The following is a 13944-nucleotide window of genomic DNA, read 5'->3' on the forward strand; positions in this document are numbered from 1 at the left end:
ATGCATTTGTCAAAATCTGTAGATCTGTACAACAAAAAGAATAAATCCTAATGTAAACTATGGACAGTGTAAAATTTTCCATAATCATACTGTGTTTAAAACACAAAGTCCTGCTAGAGACAGGCCTCTATCTCATACAGCTGCTCTCCCTTTCAAGACTTTTGCCAGATTTGAAGCTGTGGGAGATAAGAGACTAAAAACTTCAAAATATCTGAGGGGCAGTACTGCATCTCCTACGATCTTCCAGAGCTGAAGAGGCAGACATTTGCCAGCTTCTCAAAAAAAAAAAGCTCAAGCAATTCAAGGAACAAGGACAAACTAGAGGGAGTAAAGATGAGAAGACTTAAACAGCGTGATTAGTCAACCTGATCTAATTGATATATCTAAAACAATGCATACAACAGTGGTAGAATGCATATTATTTCCAAATGTACATGGAACACATATCAAAATAGAGCATATATTGAGCCATAAACCAAATTTCCAAGGATTTAAGTTATGTAGTCTATACTTTCACATCACAGTGGGTTAAATTATAAAACAATGAAAAAAATATGTCTAGAAAAATCTCTAAATGCTTGGAAATTAAGCAACAAACATATTTCTAAATAACTTTTGGGCCAAATAAGAAATCAAATGGAAAATAAAAATTATGTAGAACTGAATGATAATAAAAATGCAACATTAAAAATGGTGAGATGCAGTTAAAGCGGTGCTCAGAGGAAAATGTATGTCTCTAAAAGTACGTTAGAAAGAAAAGGCTGAAAATCAAATATTTAAGTTTCCATCTCAAGAAGCTAAAAAGGAGCAAATTAATTCTAAGAAAGTAAAAGGAAGGAAATACTAAAAATAAATGCAAATATCCATTAAAATGAAAATAAATGTGCAATAGAAAAAATCAATGAAACAAAAAGTTAGTTCTTTGAAAAGATTAATATAGTCATTAAATTTCTAGCAAAATGATTTTAAAATGGAGAAAACACAAATTACCAATATTAGCACAAAAAGATAGTAAGATGATATCAACACATTTATGCCAACAAAGTTAACAATTTAGATGAAATGTGTGAAAAATGTAATATGCCAAAGCTGACACAAGAGCAAATAGAAAATCTAATCCATACTATATCAGAGATATGAAATCTCTAATATGAAATTTTTTCTACGAGGAAAAGATTAGGTCCATATAGCTCCACTGGTGAATTCTTCCAAATATTTAAGACAGAAATAATACAAACTGTACACCAAAACTTCCAGATAATATATAAAGAGAGAAAATTTTCCTAGCTTATTTGATGAAATCAGTATGATGCTGATAGCAAAACTTGACTAGGACATTGCAAAACAAGAAAATTACAGGTCAATATATATCAGGGAAATAGATGAAAAATACTAAATAAGATATTAGCAAATTTAATCCAGCAACATATTAAAAGAATAATCTATCATGACCACATGGAATTTATTCTATAAGTGTAAGATTGGCTTAACATGTAAAAATCAATACACTGAGCACACTAAACACCAAAGAAAGAAAAATTATGTGTACACCTCAGTAGGTGCAGAAAAATCATTTAATAAAGTTCAGTCCCCCATTCATGATTACAACTTATGCAAACCAGGAATAAAAGGTATCTTCTTTAATCTGATAGAGTACCTAGAAAAAAACCTATAGCTAGCTTTATAAGCAATGATAAAATACTGAAAGCTTTCTTCTCTGAGATTAGGAAAAGACAAGAGGGTCCACCATCGCAACCACATTTAGCATTGTATTGGAGGTTCTAAGCAGCAGTATAGGCCAAGAAAAAGTACAAAGACTAGAGAGAAAGAAGTAAAATCATCATTAATCACGTATGGCGTGATAGCATACATAGAAATCCAAATTATCCACAAACTATTATCAGTAAGTAAATTTAGCAAATTTACTGTATATAAAAAGGATATACAAAAACAAATGGCATGTCTCCACACTAACAATAAACATTTAAAAAATGAAATTTAAAAAGAAGTACCATTTACAATAGCATTGATAAATGATATATGCAGCAACTAATCTTTTAAAACAACACTTCTACACTGAATACTACTAAACATTGTTGAGAGAAACTAAAGACCTAAGTGAACGGAAGAATCTACCATGATCCTGGCGAGAAAGATCCAATTTTGCTAAAATAGCAATTCTCCCCAAACTGACCTATAGATTCTATGCATTGGCAAACAAAATACTAGCAGGTTTTCTGGGGTGGGCAAAGAGGGGTAGGAATTGACAATCAATTCTGAAATTTACATTGAAATAAAATTATTAAAAATCCAGAATAGCTAAGGCAATTGGAGTAAGAAAAACAAAACGAGAGGCCCTTTATTATCAGGTGCTATTACTTATTTTAAAGTTATGGAAATTAAGACAATGTGGTATTGGTGTAAAATCAGACACGTAGACCAATGGGATAGAATAGAGAGTCTAGAAAAAAAACCAATTTCATATACAGTTCTCTGTTTTATGACAAGAAGACATTGCAATTCAGTGGGGAAAAGATTGACTTTTCAATAAATAATACCAGATCAACTGAAATCAGATAAGAAAAAAGTGAGTTCAATCTCTATCTCACGTCACACATAAATTCAAGATATAGACTTAAATATTAAAAGTAAAACACTAAGACTTCTGGGTGAAAAAATAGGAGCTTCATGACTCTAGTGTAGGCAAATATTTCTGAAGTGGAATGCAAAAAGGCACTAATCATAATGATTGAAAAAATTGTCTTTATCAAAATTAACATCTTCAAACTCAAAATTACGAGAGCTAAAGGTGTGCCACAACCTGGAAGAAGATATTTGTAACATATATATCTGTCAAAGGACTTGTATTTACAATATATAATGAACCACAAATCAATTAAAAAAGATTGGCACCCAACCCAATTTTTTAAATGGGAATAAGCATATGGAAAGGTGTAAAATATCATCAGTCATAAAAAAATACAAGTTAAAAATCACAAAGAACTATCACTACATCCTGACCTGAATAGCTAAAATTAAGATAACTAACAATACCCAGCATTGGCTGCACTATGAAGCAACCAGAAGCCTCATACATTGTTGTCAGCAGTGTAAGCTGGTACAACCATTTGGAAAACTGTTTAGGAGCATCTAATAAAGTTAAACATTCCATATATCCTATGACCCAGAAATTCTATCTATCTATCTACCTACCGACCTACCTACCTACCTATCTATCTTATAAATGAGTATTTGTGTTCACATGAAGCCCTGCACAAGAAGGTTCAGTGCTTTTTATAAGAACCCCCAAATAGAAACACTCCAAACGCCCATCAAGATTAGAATGGATAAGTAAATTGTGGTATATCCATAAAATGGAAGTCAACGCAAAGGAACAAATTACTTTTACACAGAAATATATAGATGAGTCTCAAAGACGATACTGAGCAAAAGAAGCCAGACATAAAAGTTCAGACTCTACCAAAACCCCAATGGCATTTTTCACAGAAATAGAACAAACAATCCTAAAATTTGTATGGAACCACAAAAGACCCTGAATAGTCAAAGCAATCTTGAGAAAGAAGAATAAAGCTGGAGACATTATGCTCGCCAATTTCAATCTATATTACAAACCTATAGTAATTGAAACAGTATGGTATTGACATGAAAACAGACACATAGATCAATGGAACAGAATCGGGAGCTCAGAAATAAACCCATGTGTATATGGTAAGTTATTTTATGACAAAGGTGCCCAGAATATACAATGGGTAAAGGATAGGCTCTTCAATAAATGATGTTGGGAAAACTGGGCAGCCACATGCAAAAGAAGGAAACTAGACTGCTATCTTACACCATACACAAAAATCAACTCAAAATAGATTAAAGAATTGAATATAAGGCCTGAAACATAAAACTCCTAGAAGAAAATGTAGGGGGTAAGTTCCTTGACATTAGTCTTGGTGGTGATTTTTTGTATTTGACACCCAAAGCAAAGGCAACAAAAGGAAAAATAAACAAGTGGAATTACATCAAACTAAAAAGCCTCTGCACAGCAAAGGAAATCATCAACAAAATGAAAAGGCAACCTACTGAATGGGAGAAAATATTTGCAAATCATATATCTGAATAACAGTTAATCTCCCAAATATATAAAGAATCCACATAACTCAATAGCAAAAAACAAAATAATCTGATTAAAAAATGGGCAGAGGACCTGAATAGACATTCTTTCAAAGAAATACAGATGACCAACAGATACATGAAAAGATGTTCAACATCACTAATCATCAGGGAAACGCAAATCAAAACCACAGTGAGATATCACCTCACACCTGTAAGAATGGCTATTATCAAAAAGACAAGAAATAACAAGTGTTGGTGAGGATGTGGAGAAAAGTACACTATTGGTGGGAATGTAAACTGGTGCAGCCATTGTGGAAAACAGTATGGGGGTTCCTTGAAAAATTAAAAATAGAACTACCATATGATTCAGCAATCCCACTTCTGGGTATTTTGTCCAAAGAAAATGAAAACACTGACTTGAAAAGATATATGCACCCCTGTGTTCATTGAAGCATTATTTACAATAGCCAAGATATGGAAACAACCTAAGTGTCCATTGATGGATGAATGGATATAGAAGATGTAGTATATATATATATATATATATATATATATATATATATGCACACAATGGAATATTATTCAACCATAAACAAGAATGAAATCTTACCATTTTGACAACATGCATGGACCTTGAGGGCATTATTCTAAGTGAAATAAGTCTAACAGAGAAAGACATATACCATATGATCTCACTTATATGTAGAAACTAAAAAAAATAAAAAAACATAAAAACTCATAGATATGGAGAACAGATTGGTGGTTACAGGAAGTGGGGGGTGAGCAAAATGGATGAAGGAGGTCGAAAGGTACAAACTTCCAGATATAGAATAAATAAGTCACGGGGACGTAACGTACAGCATGATTACTAGAATTAACAATACTGTATTATTATTTGAAAATTGCTGAGAGAGTAGATCTTAAAAGTCCTCCTCATAGGAAAAAAAATTTTGTAACTATATATAGTGATGGACGTTAACTAGACTTATTGTGGTGATCCTGTCACAATGTATACAAATATTGAATCATTATGTTGTACACGTAAAACTAATATGATGTTATATGTCAATTATACCTCAATAAAACAACATTAGTCAGAGAAATTAAATAGTGGTGATAATTGCACAACTTTGTAAATATATCAAAACCCCCTGAATTGTAAAAGGCTAAATTTTATGATATGTGAATTATATCTCGATAAAAGACACAATGAAAAAAATTAAGCCAGAGATAAAATCTTGCTGGCAAAATTCAAAAAAAATTCACAAAAAGAATGCAGGTTCTATTTGATTCAATGAACATGAAGTCGAAAAACAAATGACAGTGTGTATAGTGAAAGAGTTCAGAGCAGTGGCTAACTTTGGGAAGGTATCAAATGAGAAGGAGCAGGGGGGAACAGATGGTGGTTACACAGGGATGTAAACTTGTAAAATTAATTAAGCTGTACACTTAAGATTTGTGTACCTTACTGTATGTACCTTATACCTTAATAGAATAGAAAGGAAAAGAAATAACAACATTGAAAGAGTAAAATATATTTGAGTACCAAACTAGAAATGATTCCAAATGGTGTTGTCTTGAATTCTAAGAAGCTTCCCATTCCAGCAGGAAGCTTTGAATCACCACACTCCTACAGCTATCCAATTCATATCCATTGGAATCATATACAAATTATCCTTTATCACTCTGCTTTTTCATTCTTCCTATCATACTCAGGAAACTTTGGGTATCTTTCCCCATTGTCTGATTGTATGTTGGCACAATTATTTTTGAAACGGGCAAAATGTGGTATTTTCAGAAAACAAAAGATTTTCTTTTCTCTGAAATGTAACATCCAAAAAGGAAAATAGCTATTTAAAAGTAATTGACAAAAAGATGCCTCCAAGGGTCGCCGAAATAGCTCAGTTGGGAGAGCGTTAGACTGAAGATCTAAAGGTCCCTGGTTCAATCCCGGGTTTCGGCAGGCGCGTCACCATTTTGTAAATCCTGTGGCAAAACGCGGTTCTCCGCCTACACAGTGAAGTTCTTTCACAACTTCCAGTAATTCCTTGAGGTAAAGAGAAACTTATTCAGTGCTTTATTTCGTGTGCACTTATATATTGTTAAATGCATCTCTAAGAATCAGGGCATAAGCACTTTCAATTCTCCGTTGAATTACCTCAGTTTCTGCCTTCACTTAGTTTTTGGCCTTATAAATCCTTAAATTCTTGCGAGAACTGTGAATCTTGTACGAAGTTTTGCTTATTCTATACAGCACTTTTAGTGGTTTTCAGCTACAGGGATGGTCCTAATGCCTGGCTAGTCATTTAACTGTTCAGAGAAGCAAGAGACGACAGCTTAAACAAAAACTGAATTTTAGGAGTATTTATTACGATTATGTGGGATGATATGTATATAAACACAGACTCATATATATGCTGTAAAATAAAATAGGCGTTGTTAATATTGATTTACTATTTTTCCTGAGACACTGCTAGGTAATTAATTAACAGAATCTAATCCGGAATATAACGAATATTTTGAAAATCTCCTACAAGACGTTTGTGGTAGATGTTGCGGGTTTGTATTGCCTATGCTTGAATATGCATAGAATATTTTGGGGATGATAAACAAGAAGCTGAGAACTCTGACAGTCTCTGGGGAGGATATGGAAGTAGTGGGGGTCTAAGATAGGTGGAGATCACTGTTCATTCTAGACCGTTGTGTACAGTCAAAGAAGGACAGATCTTTTATTGACCCCTTCTTTTGGTCCGGAATATCTGCTAGTAATGTTCACACACAGTATTTCATTTTAAAATAGGATAAAAAAATAATGCAATTCTTGGATCTGGGACCTTCACTTTACCAGGGAACGCGATTGAAGGTGGGGGTGTGGTGAGGACAATAGACCTAAATCTTAGGTTTCACCAGCTGGAAACGTGCTGATTCTTCTAGGAGCAGGTGCAGGATTCCTGCCAGCAGTGCTTGGTTTGAGTTACTAAAGGGAGAGCCAGTGCCCAGATTTGTGCCATCTTTCCATAAACCTCAGGACAGAGTCCAGGAAAGTCAGGGAGATGAGCCACCCTAGGGAGCTCCATTTGTCCGAAGAAGGAGTTAAGAGTAATCTTTTTGGTGTTAAAATTACATAAAAAACAAGCTTATTCTCTCAGGATGGCTTTACACGTGAACTTTAAGAGTTTGGAATGTACAAGGGATCCTCAAAAGCCGGAATATCGTTCATTGACACGAATAAAGAAGACATGTGACTGCAGAGGCCATGCCAGATAGATTGCTTTTACATGATTTTTGAACACCTGCAAGACTTTGCTCTTGAAACCCAGGGCAAGAGCCCTTGAAGACTAGAAGAATAAAAGGTCAAAGACTCTGGCGGGACTTAAATACTTTTAGAGTAACACTAGGAGCCTAACCTTTCTCCCTCGCACCAGCGTCGTTTCTAAAATCAAGAAAAGCATTACTTGTTTCGTTTAGCTTTAAATTAATATATGCGCTGAAAATTTACTAGTCATCAGTCAGCAGGAAAGTTCGAAAAATACAAAAGAAATAATACAACCCCAGGAACATGTAAAGGGAGATTTCCTGAGGCTGCAGGAGATGGCTTTCAACCTGTCTTCAGGTGATAAAACCAACAGTCTCACCAAGGACCAAAGAGCGCATCTCATTGACTCTCGCCTCCGCAACCCCGTGCTTGTATCCTTTAGTTGGCAAAGTGGAATTTGAGTGACACACAGAATGTGCTGTTGGCTGAGAATTTTAGTACTTAGCCAGGCGCCACCGCAATCGCTCCCTTCTGCAAGCCACCGCGGTCCTTTTCTACCGCCTTCAGAAAGCATACCAGATTTACTATGTCACTCCAGTACTGTTGGGACGCCCCTATTCCAACAGCGAGTATCGTTGCCGACGTCAACGCCTATGTTGTGACTCTAGAGATCCTGAGAACACGCGGCTCCTTTCTTCAGCCCCACTCGCCTTCCTTTCGGTTGCCTTGAACAAACTTGAAAATAGTAGGCAATAAAGTTACAAGTCGTTAAAGAGAAGTTTGCAATTTGCAATCCAGTACGGACACGCCTCTAAAAAGGGGAGGCTCCCTTCATCCACAATTGAAAATCCTGTTACAGTAGATTCTCCATAGAGAAATAAACTAGATTCAGTCTCTGCACAAAAATTTCTTCGTGGATTTTGTTGTCCAAATCCGAAGAATTGAAATACTGTATGTTCCTTATTGCCAGATAGATTGCTTTTACATGATTTTTGAACACCTGCAAGACTTTGCTCTTGAAACCCAGGGCAAGAGCCCTTGAAGACTAGAAGAATAAAAGGTCAAAGACTCTGGCGGGACTTAAATACTTTTAGAGTAACACTAGGAGCCTAACATTTCTCCCTCGCACCAGCGTCGGTGAATATGGCTTAAAGATCTCCCTGAGGGAGGCAGCAGAGAGGGGGAAGAAATATTCCCTTTATTTTTATTGACAAACACAAAAATGTCAACGAACTTACCAATTTATTAAAAGATAAAAGACGCTGCAGGTGGCCGGTTAGCTCAGTTGGTTAGAGCGTGGTGCTAATAACGCCAAGGTCGCGGGTTCGATCCCCGTACGGGCCAGTCTCGGGGTCATTTTGACCCCGGTGGGCGGAGTAGGCATCTCCAACTCAAGCCGCCTACACCCTAGATCTGCAACTGCTCTGAATCTTAAGGTAAGACGTTCTTCTTCTCTTAATGGGACAGGAAATTCCTGTGTTGCCGTTTTGTTTGTTATTATTTTAATAAAAAACATAGAAGCGCTGGGAAGAGTTTCTTGAAGAAAAGTGAGGGAGTAGTGTGTGCGCGAGGTGGGTATGTTTTAGGGAAGGGGGAATTTGGAAGAGTTACAAAACTGCCTGCTTAGTTTTCAGTGAAACTTCCGTAGACAATATTACTGTGGCTCCTTCAAAGAGTTTCAATAGAGAAAAGGAAGCAGGCTCAGGGTGACCATTGACTTGTTTAGAGCGGGGTGCTAACAGCAGCAATACACGGGGTTTGTTCCCAGTAACGTCTGTGCTTCATTCTTTGTCCTCGTCCCAGTCAATTTCCAAGGTAAATATCCGCTCCATCTGAAGTTGCCACTTGGCTTTCATGAAAACTCTTCTCTCCTTTTAGCTGTAAAGAGCAGGGAACTGAATGAGATGCTGTAAGAATCGCCAGCTCTCCTTTCCACCTTGTTCAAAGCCAGCCATGGACCACCGGAGGCAACGCGCTTTTGGCGCATCACTAGTTTCAGCCGCAGCGCCTCTGACAGCGCGCATTGGTAACTTTAACAAATTTATCTGCAAGGCAGAAAGAGGATACAAGCCACACGTTCGGAAATCGATCCACGTATGATGACACTCTTTTGGTCGAGTTTGAGGAATTCTCATCCGCTTGACAGTGATTGCCTCCTAACCTCCACCCCGCCTCCATGCAGAGAAATGAGGCCGGTCTGTTCAGCGAGGCCCCCCCAAACTTGCCACTGCCTACGTCTTCCTTTACACCCTCATTGTCTCCCGAGGTGTTTACTTTTTCAAATAAAAGGGATTCCCGTTGGTTCTCTTGTCTCCTGAGGGCCAGTTTCTCAACTCGCATATGTCCGGAAGACCGCGGGCCGGGCACGTGGGGGAGACGGCGGCGCTGAGTGGCATCGGCTGGCTTCAGGGCCGAGCTCTGCCTAAAGCGTCCAACCGAGGCGAAGAGCTTCTCGCACCCCGCGACCTCACAGCCCAACCTTTCTTGACTCAACATTTCCCCAGGAGATGTGCCTTTTCTTTTTGCTAGTAGCCATGTGAGGAAAGAGCCGTGCAGGATAGACCTCCATGAGTGATGACTCTCCTCAATGGGAAAAAATATTGATGCAGAAGGTACTGGTAGAAAAAAATTCCTGTTTATTTTTCTTTAAAGCTTCTTTGATTTTAAAACCTTCCTTCGAATGGTCTTTTTCAGCCAATCTCCTTTCTCAAGTTCGGGAAGAGATGAAAGTAGGAAGAAGAAAATCTTACAGGATGGCTCCTTTGATGTTTCTGAAGTCTCTTTCAGACTCGACTGACAGCCGATATGGGGCAGCGCCATAGAAGGTGAAGGATCAGTTCCAGGAAAATACATTCGAAGGACTCTAAGAATTGTTTCAACATCCTTTTGAAAAAAGTACTCACGAAGTGTGAAGGAAAAAGAGAGCCGAGCGAGCCAGCCAGGAGTCGAACCTAGAATCTTCTGATCCGTAGTCAGACGCGTTATCCATTGCGCCACTGGCCCGCACCTGTGAGAGCGGTGGTCAATATTCGTATTTTTATTACTATAGGCAGTTTGTACCATTCGGAGAAATGGTGTCTTTTTTGTTTTTTTTTAGACATGGATTAGGACCAAAAAGTATTCTGATTCTGGGAAAGAATTATTTATTTTTTTGATTTGTTTGCATAATATACATTTAACTAGGTTTTTTTCTTGTTTTTTTTTTTTTTTTTAAACAGTGCTTAGTCTTAGTTATTCTCTAACTCCAAGCATTGGAAACTTGTTTGGTACTTAGTAGCTGCTTTCGTTGTTTGAACAAATCTCCATGGACTCAATTATCTGTTGCCTGTCCCTCACTCTATTTTACACCCTCTCTTTCCTCCTTATCCAGCTTATGTTAATTATTAATATATTATATTCTTTATTCATTATAATAAATATATAACTAATTTAATAATTAATTAATTAAAATATAATTATTTATTATAATAAAATTATATTAATTTTGAGGTCTTCATTACTTTTTTCCCCAGAATATTCATCTACCCACAACATGCAATAAACACAAAATGCAATAAGCAGGCAAGGATTCTATAGAAGTATATCTTTTAAGAATCATATATGACAAAGAAACTTAGAAACTAGGAACTCATTTACTAACAGAGGAAACTGGCTTAAAATTTACCTAGCTGTTCAAAGTAGGCAAAATAGGGGAAAACGCAAAAGTGCCTACAAAAGAGGGGTTTAGCACGTTGAGAAGGAGAAAGAGATTTCATATGGACTTGAAAATCAAGGCAAAGTCAGAAGTCAAAATATATCCTCTCCTGTGTCTCAATTTCCTCCTTTGCATAAAGCACTTCAAAGAGCACTTGGCAAATACGATGGAGTATTATCCTCAATTGTTATGGCTCTAACCAGCCTCCGATGTCAGGACAAATACTAAGATTGCTGCCTAAGACCGCTTTAAGGAAGCTGCCGGCTCTGAATAATCAGAAAGGGAAGCTGTTCCCAAGATTTTCAACGTCTCCTCTGTTCTCTTTGCTGCTTTGATCGGACACTCCTATCAAATTTAAAAGTTTCATCTCAACGGAGCTAGCATGTTTGAGGGCGCTCGAAACCCGGAGCTCCGTCAGGACAATGGGGAGACTGGGTTCAGGAGGTTCAGACACCCGGACAACGAAAGGGAATGAGGAAACTCACAACTGGCTGGTGCCTGCCCTCCTGAAATATTCGGGTTTTAAATCGGAACTGCCGCCTAACAGGTTTCTCTGCATGCTGGGAGGAATTAAATTTTGCCGAAGTTTCAAACTGTGGAACAGAAAATGAGAACGCTGTGAGCAGGATTTGAACCTGCGCGGGGAAACCCCATTGGATTTCGAGTCCAACGCCTTAACCACTCGGCCATCACAGCCTCAGGTGCAAAGTCTTGCACTCAACGGACTGAAGACAAGTACGGGTCATTTGCCATGTATCGTGAAAGTGGGACCACTGATTCTTGAGTGCCCCCAAGAAAATCTTCTCCAACCCCAAGCTTGCATATTTCACTTAATGACAATTTCAACTTTTCAGATACTTAGGCGAAAAACCTTGGCAACATCCTTGACTTCAACTATTCTTTCATTCTTCACATGTGAGGGAGTTCTCTCGGCTCTACCTTCAAAATCCAGATCTGAAAAACTTCTCACCACTCCAACGACTGCTACCCCGGTCCAAGACATCTTCATCTCTAACATGGAATACCTATTGCAAATATCTCTTAATACAAAACATTCTATGAAAAGCAGAGATCTTTTTGAACCTAAAAAGCTTTATGGCATAGCTTTGCTCAAAACTCAATAGTATCTCCTCATTTCATCAGAGTAAGTGCCGAAGTCCTCGTCTGGCCTGTAGGGTTGTTTGTGCTCTCATTTCTCTGGCTGCACTCCTTGCTCACTCTTCTGCAGTTACTTTTGTCCTTCTTGTTCTTTTTTGTATGTATCGGGCACATTGCTGTTTCAGGGCACCTGCACTGACTGTTCCCCCTGCTGGGAATACTCTTACTTTGAAGTATGTATGATTCAGTCCCTTACCTACTTCAGGTCTTTTCTCAAATATCATCTTATCAGTGAAACACAGCCTGAACGTTATATGTAAAACTATAAGCTTCCCTCACGCCAATGCTCCTCCCCATTCTTTGCTTTGTTTTTCTCCACATTACTTATGATCATTTAATGTGCTATATAACATTAATTTTGTGTATTGCCTTTCTCCTCCATGAGAATGCAAACTCCATGAGGGCGGGGATTTTTGCCTGTTTACTGCTAGATTTTCAGAACCTAGAAGAGTGTCTGGCACATGGGCAACATTCAATAAATATTTGTTGAAAATGCATGAAATAGGTTTCAAAATCCCATTGTGCAGAGGAGGAAATGAGAGCCAGATAGGTTATTGAGTTTCCCAGGATCACAACATCATAAAACTGAAACTGAAATCCAGATGTTCAGATTTCCTGCCTAGAGATCATTCTACTCTTCCAGAGATGGCTTAGGGGAGAGGGTGGGATTGAGGGGGAGGATGGGAAAGTAATGTTGGCTGAATTGAGGAAAGAGGGAAAACTATAGGGAAAGTGGGGTGGTCTTGCTACCAAACCAAACAGCTTCCTGCACAAGAACTGTACATCCGACTAGAATTTTTCTGACACCTACATTCAAGGGCCATCATCTGTATAATTTGTCTCAGGGAACATTGCCTTGATGTCAGTACCATTGTTCATACCCACTCCCTTAAATGAAAAAATTCAACCCTCCCTTTTGTCCTAAAATGTGCATTTCCCCATTTCCCCCAGGGCTGCAGTACCAACAGCAAGCATAACATTTGTATTTGCTATCTCTGGTTACTCTCCATGTCCTCAGAGTCTCCTCATACCTGACTTTCTCTGCCTCTCCCTACACAGGGGAAATCAGGCTCATAGTCTATGCCTAGTTTCACTCTCTTAATATCTGTGTCTTTCACAGACCTGTCTTTCCTCTAGAAAACTGCAGTAATGAGGACACATTAGCCTCAGATACACATGGGTTAAGATACTGGCTCCAAATTTTAAAACTTGTTTGATGTCAAGCAAGTTATTTAACCTCTCCACTCTTCAGCTTCTATATCTATAAAAGAGGTAAAAGACTTAAATAACAATAACATCTAGCCCTCAGGCTTGCTTGTTAGTTTATATGAAAAAATCATTCAATATTTTGTTTAATAGCTGGTAATAAATTGTAGCTATTACTATTGCTCTAGCCATTTCTTTCTCATTATTAGTTTCAACAACATGACATTTGAAGGGGATCAGAATATGCCATCCCAAAATATGCCACTTTAGCAGAAGGATGATTTTCAGCTGAAAGTAATTGAGAAAAAGCAAACACAGGAAGGGCTCTCTGTCCTCCTCCTAGCTGCTAAAAGCAGGGCATAAATTTCCTTTTGTGAAGGTGCTCCTCTCCCATCTTTCATACCAGGAGAAGAACAACCCTTATCATCAGAGATGGAAAGTCAGCACCAGGATGAGTCTGCACAGCGTCTTACTAAAATTACCCTTATCTTCTATTTGCTTCCCC

General features: G+C 37.9%; 4 non-coding genes across 4 annotated transcripts; 2 read left to right on the forward strand and 2 right to left on the reverse strand.

Annotated features, from left to right (window-relative positions):
• Positions 1 to 6015: 6015 nt before the first annotated feature.
• On the forward strand, positions 6016 to 6088 carry TRNAF-GAA (transfer RNA phenylalanine (anticodon GAA)). The gene has a single exon. It is a non-coding gene; the product is annotated as a tRNA-Phe (tRNA).
• Positions 6089 to 8651: 2563 nt separating this feature from the next.
• Positions 8652 to 8725, forward strand: TRNAI-AAU (transfer RNA isoleucine (anticodon AAU)). The gene has a single exon. It is a non-coding gene; the product is annotated as a tRNA-Ile (tRNA).
• Positions 8726 to 10311: 1586 nt separating this feature from the next.
• On the reverse strand, positions 10312 to 10384 carry TRNAR-ACG (transfer RNA arginine (anticodon ACG)). Its single transcript has one exon. It is a non-coding gene; the product is annotated as a tRNA-Arg (tRNA).
• A 1305-nt stretch (positions 10385 to 11689) lies between these two features.
• On the reverse strand, positions 11690 to 11771 carry TRNAS-CGA (transfer RNA serine (anticodon CGA)). Its single transcript has one exon. It is a non-coding gene; the product is annotated as a tRNA-Ser (tRNA).
• Between the last annotated feature and the right edge of the window lie 2173 nt (positions 11772 to 13944).

This window comes from Equus caballus, chromosome 20 (assembly GCF_041296265.1).
Source record: "Equus caballus isolate H_3958 breed thoroughbred chromosome 20, TB-T2T, whole genome shotgun sequence".
In the NCBI taxonomy this organism is placed as follows: Eukaryota; Metazoa; Chordata; class Mammalia; order Perissodactyla; family Equidae; genus Equus; species Equus caballus.